Below are 27,517 nucleotides of genomic sequence, written 5' to 3'. Positions count from 1 at the left end.
ATAACAGTCACTGTACAGATTAATTATAAAGAATCTGACATAATTTGATGTGGAGCTCAGCTCCTCTATCCTTGCAAGATACTGCCCCATCTTCAGTCTCCCTTTTTACCTTGATTGTGTTGTCATCTCCCAATCTGTGACCATGTTTCCAGCAACTTCCTACTTCAATCCCTCCAATCAGGATTCCGCCCTTTCTACAGCACTAAATCATGATAACCAAAGCCATGAATGACTGTCTCTGTGATGGTGAGAGTGATGCATTATCCCTCCTCATCCTCCTCAGCCTCTCTGCAGTCTTTGGCTTGGTCAGCCATATCATTCAACGTCTCACCTTCATTGTCCAGCTTCCTTAATGGGAATGCCCTCATTTGGTTTCACTCTTACCTATCCAACTATAGCCAGAGCATTTTCAATATTAGATCTCTAAGCAGCCCACACCATCTTATCCAGAGTTCTCCAAGGATTCATCCTCTTTCTCATCCACATGCTGTTCACAACATCTGCATGTATGCTGATGACACCCAGCTCTACCTCTCTAACACCTCACTCAACCATTCATTGCCTCTACCTTGGCATATGCCCTTGGATGTGCTGCAGCTTCCTCCAGCTAAATACATGGAAGGCTACAGGTATCACTTTTGGGCCCTGCCATAAACTCTGTACACTCACCAGCAACTCCATCCCCTTCATCAGTGACTGCCTCAGTCTGAACAAGACGGGCCTGCTATCCTCCAACCTTCATAAAGTTCAGTTCATCCAAAACTCTTCCACTAGTATCCTATCCCAGCACCCCGTCCTTGATTGTCTTCCAATCCTTGTGCGTACTTATGTTTATATTCCATCTGGCTTCACTCCACTCTATCTCTGTAACCTCCATTAGCTCTACCACCCTCTCGCAGTCACTCCATTTTGTGACATTAAGCTCTTGTGCATCTACCCATCCTTTTGTTACCTCTGCCTCTAAGACCCTTTCAAAACCTTTTTCACCAAACGTATGGTCACCCTTCCTAATACATTCTACATTGGCTCAGTGTCCAGTTTTTTGATTGTGCCTCTGTGAAATGCTTTTTTTTTAATGTTAGAGGTGTTAAGTAAGAACAGAATACTAATTCTCAGCAGATTATTCAAAAATGGGGGACATCCTGGCCACTATCAATTCTATCCTCATGCAATGTCCATAGAATGCATTTCCCAGGTTGGATCATTGGTTAGCAATTACAAATCATAGAACCATAGAAATATACAGCACAGAAGGAGGCCATTTAGCCCTCGTGTCTGTGTTGGCCAAAATGCAGCCATCCAGTTTAATCCGACTTTCTAGCTCTTGGTCCATAGCCTTGTAGTTTACAGCACCTCAAGTGCATATTCGAGTATTTTTAAAATATGATGAGGGTTTCTGCCTCTACCATCCTTTCAGGCAGTGAGTTCCAGATCCCACCACCCTCTAGGTGAAAGAAATTCTCCTCAACTCCCCTCTAAACCTTCTACCAATTATTTTAAATCCATAACTCATGTTTTTGATCTCTCGGCTAAGGGAAATAGGTCCTAACTTTCCACTTTCTCTCTTAGTCCATTAATAATTTTATACACCTCAATTAAATCTCACCTCAATCTCCTTCCTCTGTTCTAAAGAAAACAAGCCGAGCCTATCCAATCTTTCCTCATAGCTAAAATTCTCCAGTCCTGCCTGATTTTCCTCTTCCTAGGCCAGGCATGCTCAGTCCCACCTTTCTTCCATGTGAGAAAACTAACCGAGGACCAACACCTGGTCTGTCTGGCTCAATACCAAATCATATTGAACAATTAACAACTGACTTCTCATGGACTTCAGATTTCTACCATTATCAAATCTTCCACTTTGCTCATACCATTGCTACTACATTACTTCATCAAGACTGCACCCATCGTTGACAAATAATTTATTCAGGCAATCTAAGAAACTAATAGTTTCTCTATGTTCCCAAATTGTACTTTGCTAAAAGAGCTTTTGATAGATCTGTCAGCAATAATAAACTGATGTGCTGTAAACATATAATTTTGTCATTTGCTGCACAAATTGCCTTGTTAGTCTATCAGTCTTGTTTGTCCAGGAAGCACTATTTATTTAATGCATGCAAAGTGATTTGCAGTGTTTTGCTTTACCACACATTGTTATCATTTCCATTTACAATTTTTAGCTGAGAAGTACAAATATAGTAAACACTGTAATATTTTTAAAACTATATTAGCTATTTATTGTTATTATATTGCTGCGATTTTCCTGTTTACATTTCTGTTAGCAAACACTATTTATACCTGTGGCACAACAGCAGAGTTGTGCACTGAAAGATTTGTCACATTGCTGCACCAATCCTTCAAGGTGATTTTCCCATGTGCACTTATTTTACCATTGATGCTCACTACATTCTGCTTACAGAAGAAGGCTTGCATTTATATAGTGCTTTTCACAAAGTCACAATATCCCAAAGCATTTACAGCCAATGAAGTACTTTTGAAGTGTAGTCACTGTTGTCTTGTACAGCAACAACATATTTAGATAGTACCTTTAACATAATAAAACATTTCAAGATGATAAGGCGATATTAGAGCAGATGCTCAAAAGCTTGGTCAAAGAGGTAGGTTTTAAGAAGTGTCTTAATGGAGGAAAGTGAGGTCGAGAGGCAGAGAGATTTAAGGAAGGAATTCCAGAGTTTAGGTCCTAGGCAACTGAAGGCACGGTGGTGTTCCACCAATGGTGGAACAATTAAAATTGAGGATACTGAAGAGGCAAGAATTAGATGTGGACAGATATCTTGGAGGGCTGTGGAACTGGAGGAGATGAGGGAGATAGGGAGGGGCAAATCCATGGGGGGATTTGAAAACAAGGATGAGAATTTTTAAAAACAAGACATTGCTTGACCATCTTGTAATGTAGGTCAGTGAGCACAGGGGTGATGGGTGAATGGGACTTGGTGTGAGTTAATGTCGGGAAATATGTACAAATAAGAGCCATTAATGAGTTTGTCAAATGAAAACGAGAATAATATTCACATACTTGTGGAATGCTCCCATTTATCCATCCATTTTTCCTTGTGCAGTTTATTACATTGGTTTCAGACACAAGGTTAATGTTTGTGTAATAAACACAGAGTTCAATGATAATTTTCCAATTTTGCATTTCCAGCAGGAATTTTATTGAAATGTTTCGAAAAGCACCAGCAGCACACACCAGAATTTTTAACATGTATTACGAGAAAGTCAGAGTCTCTGGGCAGAATTTTAACAGCCAAGCGCCTGTACTGCGCTGTAATGTTCTATGTTCTAAGGGGAAGCAGGTTTGGATCCGGGCAGAGGGTTAAATCCACGAAAAATGCCGGCAGGTAAGAAAACCAAGATGATACTACCCACTTCCATGTTTTATCGGAGCACATTCACAGGTGAGCGGGGAATCCCCATGGAGCTGTCGGGTCAGTCATTTAAATATGCAAATAAGCAATTAATTGTGGCTTTAACTCAGGATTCTGAGGCAAGAGCACAATAGGGAGTCATTGATCAATGAAGCTGACAGGCTTGAAAGTGAAACTGCATAGCTGATGGCTGACCTATACAAAAGACTTGTGTTCACAGCATTTGTTTTGAGACTGTGATTTCACTGCTTCACAGGTGATTTCCAACTTTTTGGAAGTCATTTCACCTACTGTCAGCCTTCACTGCAGCATGGGAGCAGTTTATGCAGATCTGCCTTGGGCCTCTGATGAGAAACAAAGGGAGCAGAACCAGCAATACCAACAGCACCAGGAGCAATAGCAACTGCCATCTCCTCAGCCACATGCCATGGGACAGAAGGGATGGACACAGAGATCCAGCTTGAAGGAGATGATACCCCTAAAACAGAGTATTTAGGCTGAGCAGCAGTGCCTCATGAGGCTCAGCCTTTTATGGCAGGTCACTGCTGACATCTGCAACCTTCTGGAACAAGACCTCCTTCACAGTGGGCACACATTTCCAGCGGCCATCAAGGTGCCTGTCACTGAAGGGGACCCCCAGTTCTCTGTCTCTCCCTGGAGTTGTGCATGCTCTTCTGAAAGGAGATAAAGTAGAGCGCTATTGAGTGTGAGAAATGGATTGTGTGGAGAGGAGGGAATGACACCAATTGTGGAGGGTGACTGTAAGGGATGGGTGTATGATGGCAATAAGATGAGAGTGAGTGTCAATGTTGTCTGTTCAGATGGGGATGTGAGGAGGTGCCTCAAGAGAGAGGAGTGAGTGAAGCTGCAAGGTGTGTTAGTCAGAGGAGTGCTGTACAGGAAAATGCTGAGGAAGTTAGAATGTGGGGGTTTGGCACCTGAAAGTGGGATGCCAGTCCCAATTCCTGTCCTAATGAAGTAATCTAACCTCTTGGGGCATTGTTTTCAGTTTCAAGGGACAACACGCCTGCTGCTCACTTCCTTGGCCACTTCCATCAACACCTACTTGAAAAGAGAGGCTAGCCTATTCCTCCCATCTGCGGGAAACAGAACTTCACTTCAGTCCTTCAGATCCTGCAGCACGACCTCCAAGGAAGAGTCAGAGACCCGGAGGCAGCCATTCCACATCTGCTTTCCATTCCACATCTCCTTTCCATTCCTGTGGTTGCTGAAACCTCAGGAAGCAATGCACAGTTCAGCCTTCTGACTCCTGTCAGGTCCCTTTAAATAGAAATCCTTCCTTTGACAAAGTATGGGCCATCATAATGCCCGCACTCTGTGATTGGTCGGGAAACCTGGAAGTGATATGCTTATGCCGTGACTGTTTTAGGGAGTCATGGCAAAGCCTGCTTCACGAACTAAAGAGTACCTGACCAGCTGCCAGCCCACTCCCTGCCCAGTCACTACAAGCTGGACTGTTAAATCAAAATTCTACCCTTTGTCAGCAGCATAAAGTCAGAAAATGACCCTTTATGTGTAAAAACTTTAGGGATACAGAGTGCAAGTGGAGCGTAAGGTTTCGTGTGCATGCACAATAACATATCACAAGAGCTTGTGGTTTTTATTTTATATTACATGGGATTTAGGATTTTTACTGATGTTTTGGAGATTGCATTCCACAAATCCTTCTGTTTATAATTAGGGCCACTGGTTTATGGATACTGAATAAGACAAATTCCCTTTTTGCTATATGTGATTACAGGATTGTCTAGGAATTTACTGTTGGTTTGAATATTCAATTAATAATTTATGGATTGCTGCAATAATGCAGTGGTTATGATACTAAACTGAAGGTTATAGAGTTCATGGCCGAGATAATCCGGTGACCACCTGCCTGAAAATGAACGTACAAGTGCCGAGCGTGGGCAGAAAATGGCTCAACGTGGCACTTTGCCAAGTCTGTGCCCAAACAAATGTCTGCCAGTTATTCTGACTACCCCCACCCCACCCTCCCATAAAATAATGTTGTCATGGCCTACTGTAAACAAACAACGGAATGCAAATGAAGGCAATAGGTCATCCACAATATTTTCAGCACCTGCCCCTCTGTATGTTGGTTGGAAAAGGCAGTCCCGTTTCTCAGATTTTAATGAAGGATTTTGAAAGGCACCAAATTTCTATTTCAATGAGGTGAGACTTTGATAAGGAGAGCACTTATCTCAGGAGATACTTTATTGTTGTGTTATAAGACTCATTATTACTGAAGGCCTGAAGCTGTGAACTCAGGGTGGGAGTATTTTAAAATGGTTTGCATAATCTCTTAAAGGGAAATTTCCCTTGGGGTGTCAGGGAACATGACAATTTCTGGGTATTCCTCTATATTTATCCTGCATTGATGATGATGATGTTGCTCAATGTGGGAGCTCAGGGACACGGCTGATGTCCCTGACTCCTTCACGTGTTGGAAGTGTGTCCAGCTGCAGCTCTTGTTAGACCGCATGATGGCTCTGGAGCTGCGGATGGACTCACTTTGGAGCATCCGCGATGCTGAGGAGGTCGTGGATAACGCGCTTAGCAAATTGGTCACACTGCAGATTAGGATTGCTGAGGGAGAAAGGAAATGGGTGACCAAAAGGCAGAGAAAGAGCAGGAAGGCAGCACAGGTGTCCCCTGCGGTCATCTCCCTCCAAAGCAGGTATACCGTGTTGGATACTGTTGAGGGAGATGGCTCACCAGGGGAAGGCAGCAGTAGCCAGTTTCATGGCACCGTGGCTGGCTCTGATGTTCGGAAGGGCGGGAAAAAGAGTGGAAGGGCTATAGTCATAGGGGATTCGATTGTAAGGGGAGTAGATAGGCGGTTCTGTGGTTGAAAACGAGACTCCTGAATGATATGTTGCCTCCCAAGTGCACGGGTCAGGGATGTCTCAGATCGGCTGCAGAACATTCTGAAAGGGGAGGGTGAACAGCCAGTTGTCGTTGTGCACATAGGCACCAATGATATAGGTAAAAAACGGGAAGAGGTCCTACAAGCAGAATTTAGGGAGTTAAAAAGTTAAAAAGTAGGATCTCAGAGGTAGTAATCTCAGGATTGCTACCAGTGCCACGTGATAGTCAGAGTAGAAATGAAAGAATAGTCAGGATGAATGCGTGGCTTGAGAGATGGTGCAGGAGGGAGGGGTTCAGATTTTTGGGACATTGGGACCAGTTCTGGGGGAGGTGGGACTATTACAAATTGGACGGTCTACACCTGGGCCGGACTGGAACCAATGTCCTTGGGGGTGCTTTTGCTAACGATGTTGGGGAGGGTTTAAACTAATGTGGCAGGGGGATGGGAACCAAATGAGGAGGTTAGTGGACAGTAAGGAGGTAGTAACTAAAGCCTGTAAGGAACTAGATAATGAAGTCAGCGTGACTAAGGGAAAAAGTAGACAGGGAGCAGATGATGAACACAAAGGGACTGGTGGTCTGAGGTGCATTTGTTTTAGTGCAAGAAGTGTAGTAGGTAAGGCAGATGAACTTAGGGCTTGGATTAGTACCTGGGAGTATGATGTTATTGCTATTACTGAGACTTGGGTGAGGGAAGGGCATGATTGGCAACTAAATATCCCAGGATATCGATGCTTCAGGCAGGTTAGAGAGGGAGGTAAAAGGGGTGGAGGAGTTGCATTACTGGTCAAAGAGGATATCACAGCTGTGCTGAAGGAGGGCACTATGGAGGACTCGAGCAGTGAGGCAATATGGGCAGAACTCAGTAATAGGAAGGGTGCGGTAACAATGTTGGGGCTGTACTACAGGCCTCCCAACAGCGAGCGTGAGATAGAGGTACAAATATGTAAACAGATTATGGAAAGATGTAGGAGCAACAGGGTGGTGGTGATAGGAGATTTTAATTTTCCCAACATTGACTGGGATTCACTTAGTGTTAGAGGTCTAGATGGAGCAGAATTTGTAAGGAACATCCAGGAGGGTTTTCCAGAGCAGGATGTAAATAGTCCAACTCGGGAAGGGGCCATACTGGACCTGGTGTTGGGGAATGAGCCCGGCCAGGTGGTTGAAGTTTCAGTAGGGGACTACTTTGGGAATAGTGATCACAATTCCATAAGTTTTAGAATACTCATGGACAAAGACGAGAATGGTCCTAAAGGAAGAGTGCTAAATTGGGGGAAGGCCAACTATACCAAAATTCGGCAGGAGCTGGGGAATGTAGATTGGGAGCAGCTGTTTGAAGGTTAATCCACATTTGATATGTGGGAGGCTTTTAAAGAGAGGTTGATTAGCGTGCAGGAGAGACATGTTCCTGTGAAAATGAGGGATAGAAATGGCAAGATTAGGGAACCATGGATGACAGGTGAAATTGTGAGACTAGCTAAGAGGAAAAAGGAAGCATACATAAGGTCTAGGAGGCTGAAGAAAGACGAAGCTTTGAAAGAATATCGGGAATGTAGGACCAATCTGAAACGAGGAATTAAGAGGGCTAAAAGGGGTCAAGAAATATCTTTAGCAAACATGGTTAAGGAAAATCCCAAAGCCTTTTATTCATATATAAGGAGCAAGAGGGTAACTAGAGAAAGGATTGGCCCACTCAAGGACAAAGGAGGAAAGTTATGCGAGGAGTCAGAGAAAATGGGTGAGATTCTAAACGAGTACTTTGCATCGGTATTCACCGAGGAGAGGGACATGACGGATGTTGAGGTTAGGGACAGATGTTTGATTACTCTAGGTCAAGTCGGCATAAGGAGGGAGGAAATGTTGGGTATTCTAAAAGGCATTAAGGTGGAAAAGTCCCCAGGTCCGGATGGGATCTATCCCAGGTTACTGAGGGAAGTGAGAGAGGAAATAGCTGGGGCCTTAACAGATATCTTTGCAGCATCCTTAAACACGGGTGAGGTCCCGGAGGACTGGAGAATTGCTAATGTTGTCCCCTTGTTTAAGAAGGGTAGCAGGGAAAATCCAGGTAATTATAGACCGGTGAGCCTGACGTCAGTGGTAGGGAAGCTGCTGGAGAAGATACTGAGGGATAGGATCTATTCCCATTTGGAAGAAAATGGGCTTATCAGTGATAGGCAACATGGTTTTGTGCAGGGAAGGTCATGTCTTACCAACTTAATAGAATTCTATGAGGAAGACAAAGTTGATTGATGAGGGAAGGGCTGTAGATGTCATATACATGGACTTCAGTAAGGCGTTTGATAAGCTTCCCCATGGTAGGTTGATGGAGAAAGTGAAGTCGCATGGGGTCCAGGGTGTACTAGCTAGATGGATAAAGAACTGGCTGGGCAACAGGAGACAGAGAGTAGCAGTGGAAGGGAGTTTCTCAAAATGGAGACGTGTGACCAGTGGTGTTCCACAGGGATCCGTGCTGGGACCACTGTTGTTTGTGATATACATAAATGATTTGGAGGAAAGTATAGGTGGTCTGATTAGCAGGTTTGCAGACGACACTAAGATTGGTGGAGTAGCAGATAGTGAAGGGGACTGTCAGAGAATACAGGAGAATATAGATAGACTGGAGAGTTGGGCAGAGAAATGGCAGATGGATTTCAATCAGGGCAAATGCGAGGTGATGCATTTTGGAAGATCCAATTCAAGAGTGAACTATACAGTAAATGGAAAAGTCCTGGGGAAAATTGATGTACAGAGAGATTTGGGTGTTCAGGTCCATTGTTCCCTGAAGGTGGCAACGCAGGTCAATAGAGTGGTCAAGAAGGCATACGGCATGCTTTCCTTCATCGGACGGGGTATTGAGTACAAGAGTTGGCAGGTCATGTTACAGTTGTATAAGACTTTGGTTCGGCCACATTTGGAATACTGCGTGCAGTTCTGGTCGCCACATTACCAAAAGGATGTAGATGCTTTGGAGAGGGTGCAGAGGAGGTTCACCAGGATATTGCCTGGTATGGAGGGCGCTAGCTATGAAGGGAGGTTGAGTAGATTAGGATTATTTTCATTAGAAAGATGGAGGTTGAGGGGGGACCTGATGGAGGTGTACAAAATCATGAGAGGTATAGACAGGGTGGATAGCAAGAAGCTTTTTCGCAGAGTGGGGGATTCAATTACTAGGGGTCACGAGTTCAAAGTGAGAGGGGAAAAGTTTAGGGGGGATATGCGTGGAAAGTTCTTTACGCAGAGGGTGGTGAGTGCCTGGAACGCGTTGCCAGCGGAGGTGGTAGACGCGGGCACGATAGCGTCTTTTAAGATGTATCTAGACAGATACATGAATGGGCAGGAAGCAAAGAGATACAGACCTTTAGAAAATAGGCTACATGTTTAGATAGAGGATATGGATCGGCGCAGGCTTGGAGGGCCGAAGGGCCTGTTCCTGTGCTGTAATTTTCTTTGTTCTTTGATGATGATGATGATGAGGAGAGGCAGAATCAGAGAAGAGTGGACAATATCAAATGGGGCTGAGAAGGGAAAGGAATTACTCAGCCACCAGATTACACACAGCATGAAATACGTATCTTCACCTCTTTGAAGTCGAGTGATTGGGAAAACTTTGATTCCTAAAAGATGCATTTCATGACTTATGTAAGATCCTGGAACTGGACCTAAAGCCATTTTCAAGGAATGCCACCACTCGGTCCATGAATGTCAGGAGGTGTCAGCTGTGGCTCAGCGGTAACACTCTTGCCTTTGAGTCAGAAGGTTACGGTCATTCCCACTCCAGGGAATGTGCACATAATCCAGGACAGTACTCCAGTGCAGTATTGAGACAGTGCTGCACTGCCAGAGGTGCAGTCTTATGCATGGGATGTTAAATCAAGGACCTGCTACCCTCTCAGGTAGACAGAAAAGATCACAGGGCACTATTTCAAGGAAGAGCAGGGGAGCTTTCCCTGATGTCCTGGTCAACCAATGCCGAGAAACAGATCATTATAACATCGCTGTTTGTGGAACCTTGCTGTGTTCAAGATGGCTGCCATGTGCCCTATATGAAATAATTACTAAACTACAAAAAGTGCTTTATTAGTTGTAAAGTGATTTGGGATGTCCTGAAGTCACAGAAAGCTCTATGTTAGTGTAAATTCTTTCTTTCTGAAAAGTTCATATGACACTATTTAAGTAGTTCAATAAATAGAGGTATTGCAGGGTACCTCAGTCCCATATTCTTCTCCATATGACAACTCCAGGACACTTCTCATGTCCTGGAGAACCACATTTGCATGAATTGTTGTCTACTGGAGTAGCTTGACCTCCAGGTTTTGGAGCTTGAGCGACAGCTGGAGTCACTGCGTTGCATCTGCAGGACTGAGAGTTTCATGAACAGCATGTATACAAAAGTGGTCACCCCACAACCTAAGGGTTTGCAGGCAGAGGGGGAATGGGTGACTGCCAGACAGTCAAGCAGGAAAGGGCAGGTAATGCAGGAGTCCCCTGAGTACACTTTGCTTTCCAACCGATATTTAGTTCTGAATACTGCTGGAGGTAATGGTTCCTCTGGGGACTGAAGCCACAGCCAAGTTCATGGATGGCTCAGCTGCACATGGGGGCAGGAGGAAGATTGGGAAAGCAATAGTGATAGGGAATCCTCTAGTTAGGGGAACACAAGGGCATTTCTGCAGCTGTAGATGTGATTCCAGGATGGTATGTTCCCTCCCTGGTTCCAGGGTCAAAGACGGTCTAAATCAGGTCTAAATTAGGTTTCCAGTGCATTCAAGTAAATGCATGAAGCTTGGTAAATAAGGTTGGTGAGCTGTAGGTGCAAATAACCACATATATGTTGTGGCAATAAGGAGACCTGGTTCAAAAAAAGGCAGGACTGGGTCCTAAATATTCCTGGATACAAAATATTTTGGAAAGGTAGGGAAGGAAAGGAGGAGGAGTGGCAGTATTGATTAAGGAGAATATTACAATGCTGGAGAGAGAGGATGTCCTGGGGGGTTCAAAGACGGAATCTATTTGGTCAGAGTTAAGAAACAATAAAGGTACCATTACACTACTTGGTGTAATCTATAGGCCATTACTAGTGGGAAAGATATAGAGGAGCAGATTTGCAGGGGAAATTGCACAGGGGTGCATAAACTACAGAGTAAGAATAATGCAGGACTTTAATTATCCTAATATAGACTGAGATAGTAACAGTGTAAAGGGCAGAGAGAGGGAAGAATTTCTGAAATGTGTTCAGGAGAATTTTCTAGATCAATATGTTTCTGGCCCAATGAGGAAGGAGGCATTGCTGGAACTGGTTCTGAGAAATGAGGTGGGTCAAGTGGATCAAGTGACGACAGTAGGGGAACATTTAGGGAACAATGATCATTGTATCATAAGATTTAGGTTAGCCATGGAGCAATCTAGAGTAAAAATGCTCAGTTGGAGAAGGGCCAATTTCAGTGGAGTGAGAACGGATCTGTCCCAGGTAAATTGGAATCAAAGATTGACAGTATAAACTGTAATAGAGCAATGAACTGCCTTTAAAGAAGTTCAGGTACAGTCAAGGTACATTCTCACGAGGGGAAAAGATAGGACAAACAAAGCCAGAGCTCATTGGATGACAAAAGTGATAGAGAATAAGATGAAGCAGAAAAAGGGTGCACGTGATAAATGTTAGGTTGATAATAAAAGTGAGAACCAGGCTGAAAATAGAAAGTTCAGAAGGGCAATCAAAAAGGAAATAAGAGAGGCAAAGAGAGAGTATGAGAAGAGACTGTCAGCTAACATAAAAGGAAATCCAAAATTTTTCTATAGGCATATAAATAATTAAAGGGTAATAAGAGGAGGAGTGGGGCTGATGAGCCATCAAAAAAGGGGATCTATGCAAGGAAGCAAAGAGCATGCCTGAGGTATTAAAGGTCTTAACCAAGGAAGAAAATGCTGCCAAAATCATACTGAATGAGGTGAGATATTCGATGGCTTAAAAAATGATAAAGAGGAGGTACTAGAAAGTCTGGCTGTACATAACATTGATAAGTCACAATGACTGGATTGGATGCACCTGAGGTTGCTGAGGGAAGTAAGGGTGGAAATTTTGGAGGTACTGGCCATAATCTTCCAATCCACCTTCATTACGGAAGTGGTACCAAAGGACTGAAGAATTGCAAATATTACACCTTTGTTTAAAAAGGATAAGGATAAACCCATCAACTACAATCCAGTCAGTTTAACCTTTTAGAAATGATAATCTGGGTCAAAATTAACAGTCACTTGGACAAGTATGGATTAATTAATGAAAGCCAGCATAGATTTTCTAAAGGCAAATAGTGTTTAATTAACTTGATTGAATTTCTTGATAAGGTAAGTGAAAGGGTTGATGAAGGTAATACGGTTGATGTGGTGTACAGGGACTTCCAAAATGTGTTTGATAAAGTGCCACATAATGGAGTTGCCAGCAAAGTTGAATCCCATGAAATAAAAGGGACAGTGGCAGCACAGATACAAAGTTGGCTGAGTGACAGGAATAGTTGTTTTTCAGATTGGAGGGAGGTATATAATAGAGCTCTTGAGGGCTGGTAGTCAGACATAGTTTAAAAATTTGCTAATGACACAAAACTTGGAAGTATTGTGAACCGTGAGGAAGATAGTGATAGACTTCAGGAGGACAGTCATGCAGGTGGAATGGTTGGACACAATGAAATTTAATGCAAAGAACTGTGAAGTGATACATTTTGGTAAGAAGAATGAGGAGAGGCAATATAAAATAAAGGGGACAATGCTAAACGGGGTGCAGGAGCAGAGAGACCTGGGGGTACATGTGCACAAATTGTTGAAGGTGACAGAAAGGTTGAGTAAGTAGTTAAAAAGACATATGTAAATAGAGACAGAGGCCCAGACTTTGCGGTCCCAATAACGGCAAATGTTGAGACGTTCGCCACTATTGAGGGCTGCAATGTCACCGCAACTTCCGGTGATCGCACTTGAGCCATAAACTAGAAGTTGCAGTTCGCCTTATTGGGCTCCAGAGGAACAAATATTGATGGTCCTGCCAGGCTGCTTTGTAAAGCAGCAGGGATCTGTAATTCGACAATTTGGGCTGATTGGCCCAGAAGTTACCTTCATTTTCACTGAATGTTTTGGAGGGCTGATACTAGTAGGCACAGGACCTACTCAGGAGTGCATTCACCATTCGGAAGGCAGCGGCAGCAGCAATGTTGACCAATTTGATGGTCGCGTTGGATCTCTTTTTCTGTACATCAACTTAATTATAAATTTTCACTCCAATTTGCAACACAAACATTACTCGTTAAAATCTTGAGATTCTGTGTTGCAAACTGGATTTAAAAAGATGTTATTCCATTTTTACTTGTAAATATCCTAGTAATTAAATCAAACAACAAATTCAGTAGAAACCAATTTTACCCAGATTTGTGTTCCAGAGAAATAGTGCAGTTAGCCATTTTTACATGAGTGCAAAAGAAAATCATCCAGAGAGCTCTTATGTACTGAAACAAATCCAGAGGGCCCCATTGTTGCTGAGGAGTGAAGCTCATAAAGAAGATTAAAATAAACTGTTCTCGTCAACTTGTCAGTGTGAGGAGCTGGGCCATCCTCTTGAAAAATTAGTGCTTTGAGAAGCAGCGTGATCAGCGTGATCAGTTTGCTCAGAGAGTGATGCAAGGGAATGCAGTTTATACTTTACAAAGTAGTGATGCAAAATTATCTTTGGACAGCTTAAAATGCTCACGTTGAAACGTTTAAAGTTAATCAAGCACATTAACATTGAATGTCACATGACAATCCAGCAGCTTACATACAAAGTAACTACAGAGACATTTGCTGTCCTGTTGGAAAATGATTGGCTTGGGCTTATTATAACTCAGTGTTTCTTCATTTCTGCATCATTTAGTAAAATCTGGCTTTCTGAGACAGAGAATCCTGAACAAGGCAAAAGAAATGCCAAAGAATTATGGATTGAAATTGTATTCTTTGATGAAAGACCTTTGTATCTTTACTTGATGGCATTGAGTGTGCAGAAGGTTAGGATCTGGAATGCACCAGCTGAGACTGTGGTGGAGGCAGGTTCAATTGAGGCATTCAAGAGGGAATTGGATTGTTATCTGAAAAGGAAGAACGTGCAGGGCTACCGGGAGAAGGCAGGTGAGTGCCACTAGGTAAATTGCTGCTTCAGAGAGGCAGCAGAGGCACGGTGGCCGAATGGCCTCCTTCTGTGCTGTAACAATTCAATTCTGTGAGAGGGTAATCTTTGAAATATATGGGTTTATGGTTTGGCCAGCTTGGGCGATATGATCTTCGGAGTAGTTCAAATGAGTGTTTGAAGCAGAATACATTCACCAATAAGCAACTGTTAACACCATTAACTATATGAAAGGCTGTCAGTGGAAGGGATGACAAGCGGAAACGACTGTTTCCTGTGGACTTAATAAAGGATAATAAAAATAAACAAAGCACTTGTATTTTTCCACTGCCTTCTTTTCTGAAAGCACTTTGTGATAGTGGTGTAATAAGGATTATAAATCCTAGTTTTTGCACTGAAACGATCTAGAGTGATTCGGAAGAAACTTCTTTGCCATCACATCCCACTCTTCAAACATGTGTAGAGAAATTGGAGGGCTACAGTGATCTACACGGCCACTGGGAGCATCGTCCTTGGCCTGCTCTGCAGCTGCAAGTCCAGTTGGAGGAGGTGGTGTGATGAAATATAGGTATAATTGGCTTAATTAGGTAGAATTTAGATATAATTAATACATTATACCTTTTGGAATTAACGATTGAATAAATGGTCAGTTTTCAAGACTCACTGAAATTCCCTTTAAGGGCAGAGTTAAAAATCCATGAACATCCCTGTTACAATGGAATGTGTACCAGAAACACCTTTTAAGTTAAATGAGACAGGCTATACATGGTCCATACTGATAACTATAATCCTAATTAGTTGATAATGTTAATGATATTGACAGACTGACTTAAGGAGATGGTACAAGGTACCATCAAAGAACCATCACAGATGATCATCACAAAATGGAATGTTACCTACAAAAATAGATGCCATGTAAACCCAATTTAACCCAAAAAGGAAAAAAAACAGTTACTGCACAAATGTAATTAAAAATCTTTGAAGTATAAAACACATTTAAAAAGTTGTCTTAGTGTCACTAAAAAACATTACATTTTGAACCGATAAAAGCTCACAACTTCTTGAGTAGGGAATTCTCAGCAGATAATTAATTGGGAATAAGTAGCTAATGATATTACCATATTCTTTTGGGCCTCCTTATCTCGAGAGACAATGGATACGCGCCTGGAGGTGGTCAGTGGTTTGTGAAGCAGCGCCTGGAGTGGCTATAAAGGCCAATTCTGGAGTGACAGGCTCTTCCACAGGTGCTGCAGAGAAATTTGTTTGTTGGGGCTGTTGCACAGTTGGCTCTCCCCTTGCGCCTCTGTCTTTTTTCCTGCCAACTACTAAGTCTCTTCGACTCGCCACAATTTAGCCCTGTCTTTATGGCTGCCCGCCAGCTCTGGCGAATGCTGGCAACTGACTCCCACGACTTGTGATCAATGTCACACGATTTCATGTCACGTTTGCAGACGTCTTTATAACGGAGACATGGACGGCCGGTGGGTCTGATACCAGTGGCGAGCTCGCTGTACAATGTGTCTTTGGGGATCCTGCCATCTTCCATGCGGCTCACATGGCCAAGCCATCTCAAGCGCCGCTGACTCAGTAGTGTGTATAAGCTGGGGGTGTTGGCCGCTTCAAGGACTTCTGTGTTGGAGATATAGTCCTGCCACCTGATGCCAAGTATTCTCCGAAGGCAGCGAAGATGGAATGAATTGAGACGTCGCTCTTGGCTGGCATACGTTGTCCAGGCCTCGCTGCCGTAGAGCAAGGTACTGAGGACACAGGCCTGATACACTCGGACTTTTGTGTTCCGTGTCAGTGCGCCATTTTCCCACACTCTCTTGGCCAGTCTGGACATAGCAGTGGAAGCCTTACCCATGCGCTTGTTGATTTCTGCATCTAGAGACAGGTTACTGGTGATAGTTGAGCCTAGGTAGGTGAACTCTTGAACCACTTCCAGAGCGTGGTCGCCAATATTGATGGATGGAGCATTTCTGACATCCTGCCCCATGATGTTCGTTTTCTTGAGGCTGATGGTTAGGCCAAATTCATTGCAGGCAGACGCAAACCTGTCGATGAGACTCTGCAGGCATTCTTCAGTGTGAGATGTTAAAGCAGCATCGTCAGCAAAGAGGAGTTCTCTGATGAGGACTTTCCGTACTTTGGACTTCGCTCTTAGACGGGCAAGGTTGAACAACCTGCCCCCTGATCTTGTGTGGAGGAAAATTCCTTCTTCAGAGGATTTGAACGCATGTGAAAGCAGCAGGGAGAAGAAAATCCCAAAAAGTGTGGGTGCGAGAACACAGCCCTGTTTCACACCACTCAGGATAGGAAAGGGCTCTGATGAGGAGCCACCATGTTGAATTGTGCCTTTCATATTGTCATGGAATGAGGTGATGATACTTAGTAGCTTTGGTGGACATCCGATCTTTTCTAGTAGTCTGAAGAGACCACGTCTGCTGACGAGGTCAAAGGCTTTGGTGAGATCAATGAAAGCAATGTAGAGGGGCATCTGTTGTTCACGGCATTTCTCCTGTATCTGAAGAAGGGAGAACAGCATGTCAATAGTCGATCTCTCTGCACGAAAGCCACACTGTGCCTCAGGGTAGACGCGCTCGGCCAGCTTCTGGAGCCTGTTCAGAGCGACTCGAGCAAAGACTTTCCCCACTATGCTGAGCAGGGAGATTCCACGGTAGTTGTTGCAGTCACCGCGGTCACCTTTGTTTTTATAGAGGGTGATGATGTTGGCATCGCGCATGTCCTGGGGTACTGCTCCCTCGTCCCAGCACAGGCATAGCAGTTCATGTAGTGCTGAGAGTATAGCAGGCTTGGCACTCTTGATTATTTCAGGGGTAATGCTGTCCTTCCCAGGGGCTTTTCCGCTGGCTAGGGAATCAATGGCATCACTGAGTTCCGATTTGGTTGGCTGTATGTCCAGCTCATCCATGACTGGTAGAGGCTGGGCTGCATTGAGGGCAGTCTCAGTGACAGCATTCTCCCTGGAGTACAGTTCTAGGTAGTGCTCAACCCAGCGGTCCATCTGTTTGCGTTGGTCAGTGATTATGTCCCCCGATTTAGATTTGAGGGGGGTGATCTTCTTGATGGTTGGCCCAAGAGCTCTCTTCATGCCATCATACATTCCTCTGATGTTTCCGGTGTCTGAGGCCAGCTGAATATGACTGCATAGGTGTTGCCAGTAGTCGTTTGCGCAACGCCTAGCTGTTCTTTGTGCAGTACTTCTGGCTGCTTTAAGTGCTGCGGATGTTAAATCGCTGGGGGCTTTCTTGTAGTTCAAAAGTGCAATGCGCTTAGCGGCTATGACAGGTTCCAGCTCTTCATTATGAGATTGAAACCAGTCTGCATTTCTCTTCGCACTTTTGCTGTAGGTGGTCAAAGCTGACTCATAGATGGCGTCTCTGATGTGGGCCCACTTGGTCTCAGCATCCCCTGTGGGAGTGTTTTGAAGGGCTGTTACAAGTGAATTTAGAAATTTTTGTTACAGCTGTGGGTGAGAAATTCTGCTCGTGTTGATGCGCGGGTGGCCCTTCTGCTTGGAATGATGCAACTTCTTTGGTCTGAGTCTAACCTTGCTGCACACCAGGGAGTGGTCGGTGTCGCAGTCCGCACTGTGGAAGCTGCGTGTGATTTGAACACTGTTTAAGGCGGCTCGCCTTGTGACAATGAGGTCTAGCTGGTGCCAACGACGCGATCTTGGGTGCCTCCATGAAACCTGGTGACAGGGTTTAGTGTGAAAGAACGAGTTGGTGATGCAGAGGTTATGATAGGTACACAACTCAAGCAGTCTCTGCCCGTTCTCATTCATCCTTCCAACGCCATAGCGCCCAAGGCAGGAGGGCCATGAGTCATGGTCGGCCCCAACCCTGGCATTAAAGTCCCCCAGCAGGAATAGGTGTTCGGTGTTGGGGATGCTGCTAATGATGTTATGGAGTTGTTCATAGAACTGGTCTTTAGCTTCAGGCGCGGAGCAGAGTGTTGGAGCATAGATGCTGAGTAGGTGTACTGGACCAGAGGTGGTGAGCAGTCGGATGGACAGTATGCGTTCCGAGCCATTTGAGGGAGGCTCTATCATGCTGAGCAAGGAGTTTCTGATGGCGAAGCCCACTCCATGCTGTCTTGGTTCTTCAGGATCCCTGCCCTGCCAGAAGAAGGTGTAGTCTTGCTCTACTGGAGAGCCACTCGCGGGGAGGCGAGTCTCCTGAAGTGCTGCAATGTCCACATTGAATCTACTGAGCTCGTTGTTAATGATGGCGGTCTTCCGAGAATCGTTGATTTGTGTAAGGTCTTCCGACAGGCCAGGACACATAGTTCTGACGTTCCAGCTTGCAAAGCGAAGGGCTGGTACCTTCTTTCCTTTTTTCATGTTGTTTGGTGCGGTGTATCAGTCCACCTTTCGGGCAATGACCCTGAGCTCCAAGCACCCATTGAAGCAGGCAGACTGTGGCGGGACAGAACCTTATTGACCGGGGGCTGCCCGGTTTGAGGCGGGCGGTAGCTGTCCAGTGAGGTGCAATGACCTCTCCCACCGACAAAGGCAACCCGTGGCGCCCAGTTTCTACGCCAATTTATCTGGACTTATAACCCGTAACTGCTGCCTTCCGTGTTGTTTTAGTCGCTGTGAGGCAACTATGGAGTGACCTCTCCATGGCGCATGCCTGGGCAAATTTATGGAGGTTGAGAGTTGCCCAGTCGTCAAAACCCCCCTCTCGGCCTTTCTGGTGGGGTCCAAAGGAGTGCAGGACACGACGTTTGGCACCAGTATGGCTGCAGGAACTGCCGGAAACATGCCAAAGGTGACACATGACCGCCTACGGGGTTCCGCTCCGGATTTTCTGTTAGGGTTTACTCCCTTAGCCTTGGTCTCTCCCGAGACGCCCACAAGGCAGTGGGGTTGTTGGGGCCCCTACACAGGTGTAGGATGGTGCCGGTGGGAGGAGGGGATGCAAGGGGGAGGGGTAGAGGGAGGGGGTGGGGGGGGGGGGTGCAGGGGAAGGGGGTGCGGGGTGAAGATGGTGCGAGGGGGGTGCGGGCTGGGACGGGGTTGTGAGGGGGTGAGCTGAGAGGGTGGAGCAGGGAAGGGGACGGGGGTGGGGGGGTGGTGGAAGGGGGGTAAGAGGGGGGGGGAGGGGGGGGTGGAATCTGGTGCAGGTAATAAGCCATTTCCTCAGTGCCCACCATCGACGTCCGGAAAGCTCATCCACGTCCTTCGGGAGGTGAAGCATCATTTGGCAGACTTAGAGGTGATTACATTTGCTAAGGGTTTTTTTTTTTGCAGTGGTTTAAATAAAGGCATGCAGCATTGCCGACAGTGCGCTGCAGATGCTCTCCGAGCCATCTCCCGCGGGCGCTTTGAAGTTGCGGCCGGGGGGGCCGTTCGTGGATGTTTTGGGTGTTCGGGGCACCTTTTCCCAGGACTTCTCTCGGGTCCCGCAGCTCCTTCTTCACCTCAATGGACTTACCGCATGCCGTGGCTGCAGACACTCTGGACTGTGAAGACAGCAGGATCGGAGATTGAAGTATCGGCAGCTGTGCTCGTCAGTTTCATCCGGATCAATTTCATTGAGAAAACAAAGAGCAGGTGTGGCTGGGGGAGGGCAGTGGGCCCAGGTAACATACACTAAACTAACTGTTAACTTTTAGATAGGGCTAAAATGAACTGATTTAAAGAGCCAGGGGAATTTAAACAGTTTAAGAGGGCAGATTGGGGGAGAAAACGTTAGGGATGGGAGCAGATGGCCATGGATAGAGTTGAACAGCAAGGGAGCTTCCTATACCATATACCATATATGGATAATGAAAGCAGGAAAAACATGCACTGAAAGGTAACACCTACATTCCAAAAGATGAGTTAATAGATTAGAAACAGTATAAATGTGAGAGTTTTGAATCGAAAAATCAGAGATATTGAAATTCCTCATCAATGCTTCTAAACCTATGGTAAGAACAGCTGACTGCATGAAAAGAGAATGCTTCTCTTAACCAAGAGTGTCTTGTTAAGCAGGAGGCTTACTCAGGGAATTTAAGGTAACAGTTTACTTTGAATTTTGATGAATATTCTAAGATATTTTGCTGTAACATTGTCAAGGTTGAACTTTTGGATTCTATTTTAGAAATAAGATTATGTTTTACATCTCTTAGTAATCTTTGATATTGTAGTATACTTATCCACTTAAAAGTGTATTACATGTTAAATTCTTTAATAAATATATAAAAGTTAATAAATCGTCTCATGTAGCATTCTGTATACAACTGCAAGAACCCCCTCTCTCTGTGTCACTCTAAGTGGAGAGATAAGTATTGAAGAGAGTTTCCCAGACCTATATAATAGCTGGGATATTTATGACTTAGCCATAAATATTTTAAAAATAGGCTATCTGAAAGATGGTAATATTCTCTGTTAGTTTTCTTTCTTTGAGGGAAAACTAGTTCAATTCTTTGGACCCAAATAAGTGTCGACAAGAGCTTGTCTGGTTTGAACTTAATTAAAGGAGATTCATAAGGATGTACCCCTGATTTGGTTTAGTCCCTATAAGGGGTTAAAGTCATAAATCACTTCAGTGGTACAGTTCAGTGGCCATCTCCTCAGTGAATTGCAGCTGCCTCAGACACTGCTCCTGGCTGAGGCAGAGGTAGGAGAAGTACTCTCTGAATACCCTACCTTCTATTCAAAGCCTTTGTTCTCCTCCCTCTGTGCACAGCTTTCCCTCTCTGTTGCTTACACTCCATTTCCCTGAAATGCTGCAGCCCAAGAGGGACGGCAACTATAGCCCCCATGAGTGATCACAGGCTTTTTGCTCACAGACCATCAAACTCCACTAAACTCCTTGGAAATGTCCAGCACCATTCCCTTCTGTCTCAACAACTTTTCAGAAATCCTCCAACAACACAGTACACAGTACTTCCATAAACTCTGCAGCCATAAGTGAATATGCGTAAAGTCAGTCCTGCTGTGTGATTGCCTTTAAGAGTGATATCCCTTTAGGATCATAGTATGCTAATGAGCTAAGGACCAGTATGAAGTCATGTGACTACAAGCCAGAGTCACTCTGCAACTGTAACATCCAAACAAAGGTTCTGTAAATAGTTTGCTCTGTACAGTATATAATAGTTTAATTGTTAATAAACCTGTTAGAGATCTTCAGCATAACTGGACTCCACACATCTCATTTATGTTGCATCAGATAACATAAAGAATGCATTACAAGTCTAAGTTTGTTCAGTTTGCTTACCCACTGTTTTTTTCAGGTTGTTTTTCTTCAGGTTTGCACTTGCTGCTGTTCAATGTTCAGTGTATTCACACCTAATCTGTACTAATGTTTTGTCTTTCAACACACCATTAACATATTGTTTGCCTTTGCTCCATGACCTTTTGGTCAGCTATGCGGCCTGGTCCAATCTGCACCTTCTCCTTTGTTATCTCTTGCCCCACCCCCACCTCACTTGTTTATAATCTGTGACTTTTCTAATATTTGTCAGTTCCGAAGAAGGGTCACTGACCCGAAACGTTAACTCTGCTTCTCTTTCCACAGATGCTGCCAGACCTGCTGAGTGATTCCAGCATTTCTTGTTTTTGTTTCAGATTTCCAGCATCCGCAGTATTTTGCTTTTATATCACTGCTATGACATAGGCTCTCTCCCAACTTCCTTAATTCCTTGGAGTGCATGTCCACAGGTCCTTGAAGGTGGTAGGACAGGTAGGTAGAGTGGTGAAGAAGGAATATGGAATGCTTTATTTTCTTGACAGAGGTATAAAATACAAAAGCAGGGATGTAATGCTGGAACAGTATAAAATGCTAGTTAGGCCACAGCTGGAGTATCACATTACAGGAAGGACACAATTGCTCTGGAGAGAGTAGAGAGGAGATTTATAAGAATGTTGCCAGGGCTTGAAAGTTGCAGCTATGAAGAAAGATTGGATTGGCTAGGGTTGTTTTCCTTAGAAAGAGGAGGCTGAGGGGTGATTTAATTGAGGTATACAAAATTATGAGGAGGCGAGATAGAGTAGACAGGAAGGACCTGTTTCCCCTTACAATGGGCTGAATGGCCTCCTTCTGTGCTGTAATTTTCTATGGTTGTATATTTTTGTAGGTGGGCTTCTTTGAAGAGGGGGCACAGATTAAAGGTGATTGGTAGAAGGATTAGAGGGGACATGAGGAAAAACTTTTTCACGCAGAGGGTGGTGGGTGTCTGGAATTTACTGCTCATATCGGTGGTGGGGGCAGAAACCCTTAACCCTTTTCAAAGGTACCTGGACGTGCACCTGAAGTGCTGTAACCTGCAAGGCTATGAACCAGGTGCTGGAAGGTGGGATTAGATTGGGCAGCTAGTACTTTTGGCCGGCGCAGACACAATGGGCTGAATGGCCTCCTTCTGTGCTGTAATTTTCTATGGTTCTATGGTTGTATATTTTTGTAGGTGGGCTTCTTTGAAGAGGTCTCCAGATCAAATCTGTCCTTTTCTATTAAACAGGCATCTGGTTATTAATCAACTTTGCCGTTCAGGTTGATAAGAAAAGTTGAGTTGAGTCGGCTACTTGGCAAAAGATGGAAATAAGAATCCCCAAGCTCCCTGGGCCCCTGCTGAATCCTACGGGAAAAGATTGAAACTTATCTGTGGTGCTAGAAAGTTGCTGGCTGAGTCTCCTATCTGAAGGGGTTGTTTTGCAACCTTTACTGCCTAATTTCCTCGGGCTCGCTGCTGCCAGATGACAGGTGAGCTTCCAGAAAATGGTGCAGAAGTGTTCCTACACCCTTTACATTGAATGCAGGGTCATCAAGACTCTGTACCACAACACCTATTTCAATATGGTTTGAGTAAGCTGACTGTAAAGCCCTGCAGTTAGCCTGCACATTTAAAGAATTAGTGAGATACAGTATTAGGCTAGGTGTCTCATGCTGTCTGTCTTCCACAGCATTTTCCTTTCCTGGGGGTCTTAGAAACGAGTATGCAATGTCCGCTAGTGCGCTTGAGGTCTTCTGTGACTGGTGGGCACCTCATGGTATAGAGGGGGTAATCAAGATGCACAACCACTTGATGATTTAATTATTATTTGTGTAAAGTCACTGCACTAAGCAGATTTTTATTGCTTGTCAGCATATTTATGCTGCCCCAGGGCACTTGTCTTAATATTTTAATAATCCATTTGAAGACACAGAGCCAACTTACTTTTATCCTTATGGGTCAACCAAAATGCTTGATGTAAGCAAAGAGACAAACGGAAAGGTGCTTGATAAATGATCCGAACACCATTTAATGAACATACAGGTCCAGAACTTTCTGCTGGTGAGAACAATGAGCTAATACTTAATGCAAGTAAATCAACATAATTCTAATTGTATGCATTTATATAATACTCTGTCTACTATTTTACTCTGCATCAGGTAATGTTGCCTCTAAAATAGCATACAAAGGAGTATCATCTGGAGATGATTTTCTTTCCTCCATCCCTCTACCCAGCATAAGGCAGGTGGTGAAAATCTGATCAGGTCACTGAACATAACTCTGTTTCCAGAGCCATAGCGATAGCACAGATATTTAATCTCATTTTCAAGCCTTCATTATGGAGATTCACAGCTGCTGCACTTACCCTCAGCCTCCTAAGACTCCTCGGTTATTTCCACATAACTGTATCTGGGCTGGAAGACTCTAAGCAAAGGGTAATGGTAGGATCTGGCCTCTGCTTTGCATGCTACCTTAGATCACAAACTTCCCTTTCATGTTCTTTTTCCACTAATCTCAGTGCATGTGGCCTCTGAGTCAGAAGGTTGTGGGTTCAAATCCCACTCCAGGGACTCGAGCACTAAATCTAGGCTGGCACTCCAGCGTAGTACTGAGGGAGTGCTGCACTGTCGGAGTTGCCATCGTTCAGATGAGATGTTAAACTAGGCCATGTGTGTTTTCTCAGGTAGATATAAAAGATTTCATTACACTATTTTGAAGAAGAGTAGGGAAGTTCTCCCTGGAGCTCTGACCAATATTTATCCTTCACCCAACATCACTAAAAACAGTTGATCTGGTCATTATTACACCGATGTCTGTGGCACCTTGCTGTGCGCAAATTGACTGCTGCATTTTCTACATTACAACAGTGACTATACTTCAAAAGTACTTCATTGGCTGTAAAGCACTTTGGGACGTCCTGAGGTCATGAAAAGTAATGTAGAAATGCATGTCTTTCTTTAGCTTCAATATCTACGATATTTCAAATTGTCGCAGCTATTGCTCTCAGTGAAACAGAGCTGTCTGCAGTCTCTACTGCAATGCCAGCTTTAAGTACAAATTATGCCAGCTTTAATGAGATCAGTAAGACATAGATTCAGTGTTGAAATCTGAACAAGCACTTCATCACAACAGTAATATTACAGTATATGACTGAAAAGCCAAGTGTAGATAGTTGTTCTTTGGCCTCCTTGTCTCGAGAGACAATGGGTAAGCGCCTGGAGGTGGTCAGTGGTTTGTGAAGCAGCGCCTGGAGTGGCTATAAAGGCCAATTCTAGAGTGACAGACTCTTCCACAGGTGCTGCAGATAAAATTGGTTGTTGGGGCTGTTACACAGTTGGCTCTCCCCTTGCGCTTCTGTCTTTTTCCCTGCCAACTGCGAAGTCTCTTCGACTTGCCACACTTTAGCCCGGTTTTATGGCTGCCTGCCAGCTCTGGCGATTACTGGCAACTGACTCCCACAACTTGTGATCAATGTCACAGGACTTTATGTCGCGTTTGCAGACATCTTTAAAGCAGAGACATGGACGGCCGGTGGGTCTGATACCAGTGACGAGCTCGCTGTACAATGTGTCCTTGGGGATCCTGCCATCTTCCATGCAGCTCACATGGCCAAGCCACCTCAAGCGCCGTTGGCTCAGTAGGGTGTATATGCTAGGGATGTTGGCTGCCTTGAGGACTTCTGCATTGAAGATACAGTCCTGCCACCTGATGCCAAGGATTCTCCGGAGGCAGCGAAGATGGAATGAATTGAGACATCGCTCTTGGCTGACACACGTTGTCCAGGCCTCGCTGCCATAGAGCAAGGTACTGAGGACACAGGCATGATACACTCAGACTTTTGTGTTCCGAGTCAGTGTGCAATTTTCCCACACTCTGTTGGCCAGTCTGGACATAGCAGTAGAAGCCTTTCCCATGCGCTTGTTGATTTCTGCATTGAGAGACAGGTTACTGGTGATAGTTGAGCCTAGGTAGGTGAACTCTTGAACCACTTCCAGAGTGCGGTCGCCGATATTGATGGATGGAGCATTTCTGACGTCCTGTCCAATGATGTTCGTTTTCTTGAGGCTGATGATTTGGCCAAATCCGTTGCAAGCAGCCGCAATCCTGTCGATGAGTCTCTGCAGCCACTCTTCAGTGTGAGATGTTAATGCAGCATCGTCAGCAAAGAGGAGTTCCCTGATGAGGACTTTCCGTACTTTGGTCTTCGCTCTTAGACGGGCAAGGTTGAACAACCTGCCACCTGATCTTGTGTGGAGGAAAATTCCTTCTTCTGAAGACTTGAACGCATGTGAGAACAGCAGGGAGAAGAAGATCCCAAACAATGTAGGTGCCACTCAGGATAGGAAAAAGGTCTGATGAAGCACTGCTATGCTGAATTGTGCCTTTCATATTGTCATGGAATGAGGTGATGATACTTAGTAGCTTTGGTGCACATCTGATCTTTGCTAGTAGTCTGAAGAGACCACGTCTGCTGACGAAGTCAAAGGCTTTGGTGAGATCAATGAAAGCAACGTAGAGGGGCATCTGTTGTTCGCGGCATTTCTCCTGTAGCTGGTGAAGGGAGAACAGCATGTCAATGGTGGATCTCTCTGCTCGAAAGCCACACTGTGCCTCAGGGTAGACATGCTCAGCCAGCTTCTGGAGCCTGTTTAAAACGACTCGAGCGAAGACTTTCCCCACTATGCTGAGCAGGGAGATTCCACGGTAGTTGTTGCAGTCACCGCGGTCGCCCTTATTCTTATAGAGGGTGATGATAATGGCATCACGCATGTCCTGTGGTACTGCTCCCTTGTCCCAGCACAGGCAAAGCAGTCATTGAGTGCTGAAAGTATAGCAGGCTTGGCACTCTTGATTATTTCAGGGGTAATGCCGTCCTTCCCAGGGGCTTTTCTGCTGGCTAGAGAATCAGTGTTGAAATCCTAACAAGCACTTCATCCCAACAGTAATATTGCAGTATATGACAGAAAAGCCAAGTGTAGATAGTACCACACTGAAATTACTAGCAACTAGTGCTCAAATTTCTCTGACATTGCACTCACCAAAGTTTCAGTTAAAAGATTCTGAAAAGAACTCTAAGATCTTGGACAATTAACTTTCGAGACACTTTAAAATATTGCATAAGTCACAAATTGCATTGCTGATTATTTACAGTATTCCATTTGCTTCTGTGTAATTATTAATTTTGTAAATAAATTTGACCATTGAACCATATGGCTCTGATATTTACATGGTGACAGGGAGGGAGTGGGGCAGCACAGTAGCAGGGTCCCGGGGATGCAGAGGTCCTGCCACATTTAACTTTATTACAATTTTTCATTTTGTTTCCTGCCCAGCAGCTATTGAGAGGTTCAGAAAACCAGTGGTAGAAAGCCGCAGCAATGGTCCTTTGAGGACTGTGCTGTGGGTTGGACAGACAATTGGGAGGGAGGGAAACATCATGGGTTTGAGGGGAAGTCTGCAGATCATAGCAGTGAGAGGATTCCATGATTGGCAGAAGAATTTGAGGGGCTGGAGGGAGTAATCCTGCTCTTCCTAGCCCACAAGGAGTGCTCTAAAAGGACTTCCCTCTGCAGCCAGGTGCTCCTGTCTCCAGTCAGCTGTCAGGCTTCCTGAGCTTTGGGACATCCAGCTGGCAAATGTTAAATTTAAATCGGGCTCTCTCCCAGCTGTCGTGGAGTGGCGGGGGGGGGGGGGGGAGGAGGGGAGATGAGGGCTAATATTGACCCTTATAAGTTTGCAGCACACAAGCGGTCATTTGGTCCATCATATCTGAGCTTGCTCTTTGCTAGAGAAATCCAAAACTAATCCCATTACTCTCCCTGTAATCCTGTAACTTTCTTTGCTTCACATATTTATCCAGTTTTCTCATGAAAGATGC

The sequence above is a fragment of the Heterodontus francisci genome, chromosome 1, assembly GCF_036365525.1.
Source record: "Heterodontus francisci isolate sHetFra1 chromosome 1, sHetFra1.hap1, whole genome shotgun sequence".
NCBI classification, from domain to species: Eukaryota; Metazoa; Chordata; class Chondrichthyes; order Heterodontiformes; family Heterodontidae; genus Heterodontus; species Heterodontus francisci.
Note: the sequence above shows the minus strand (reverse complement) of the source record.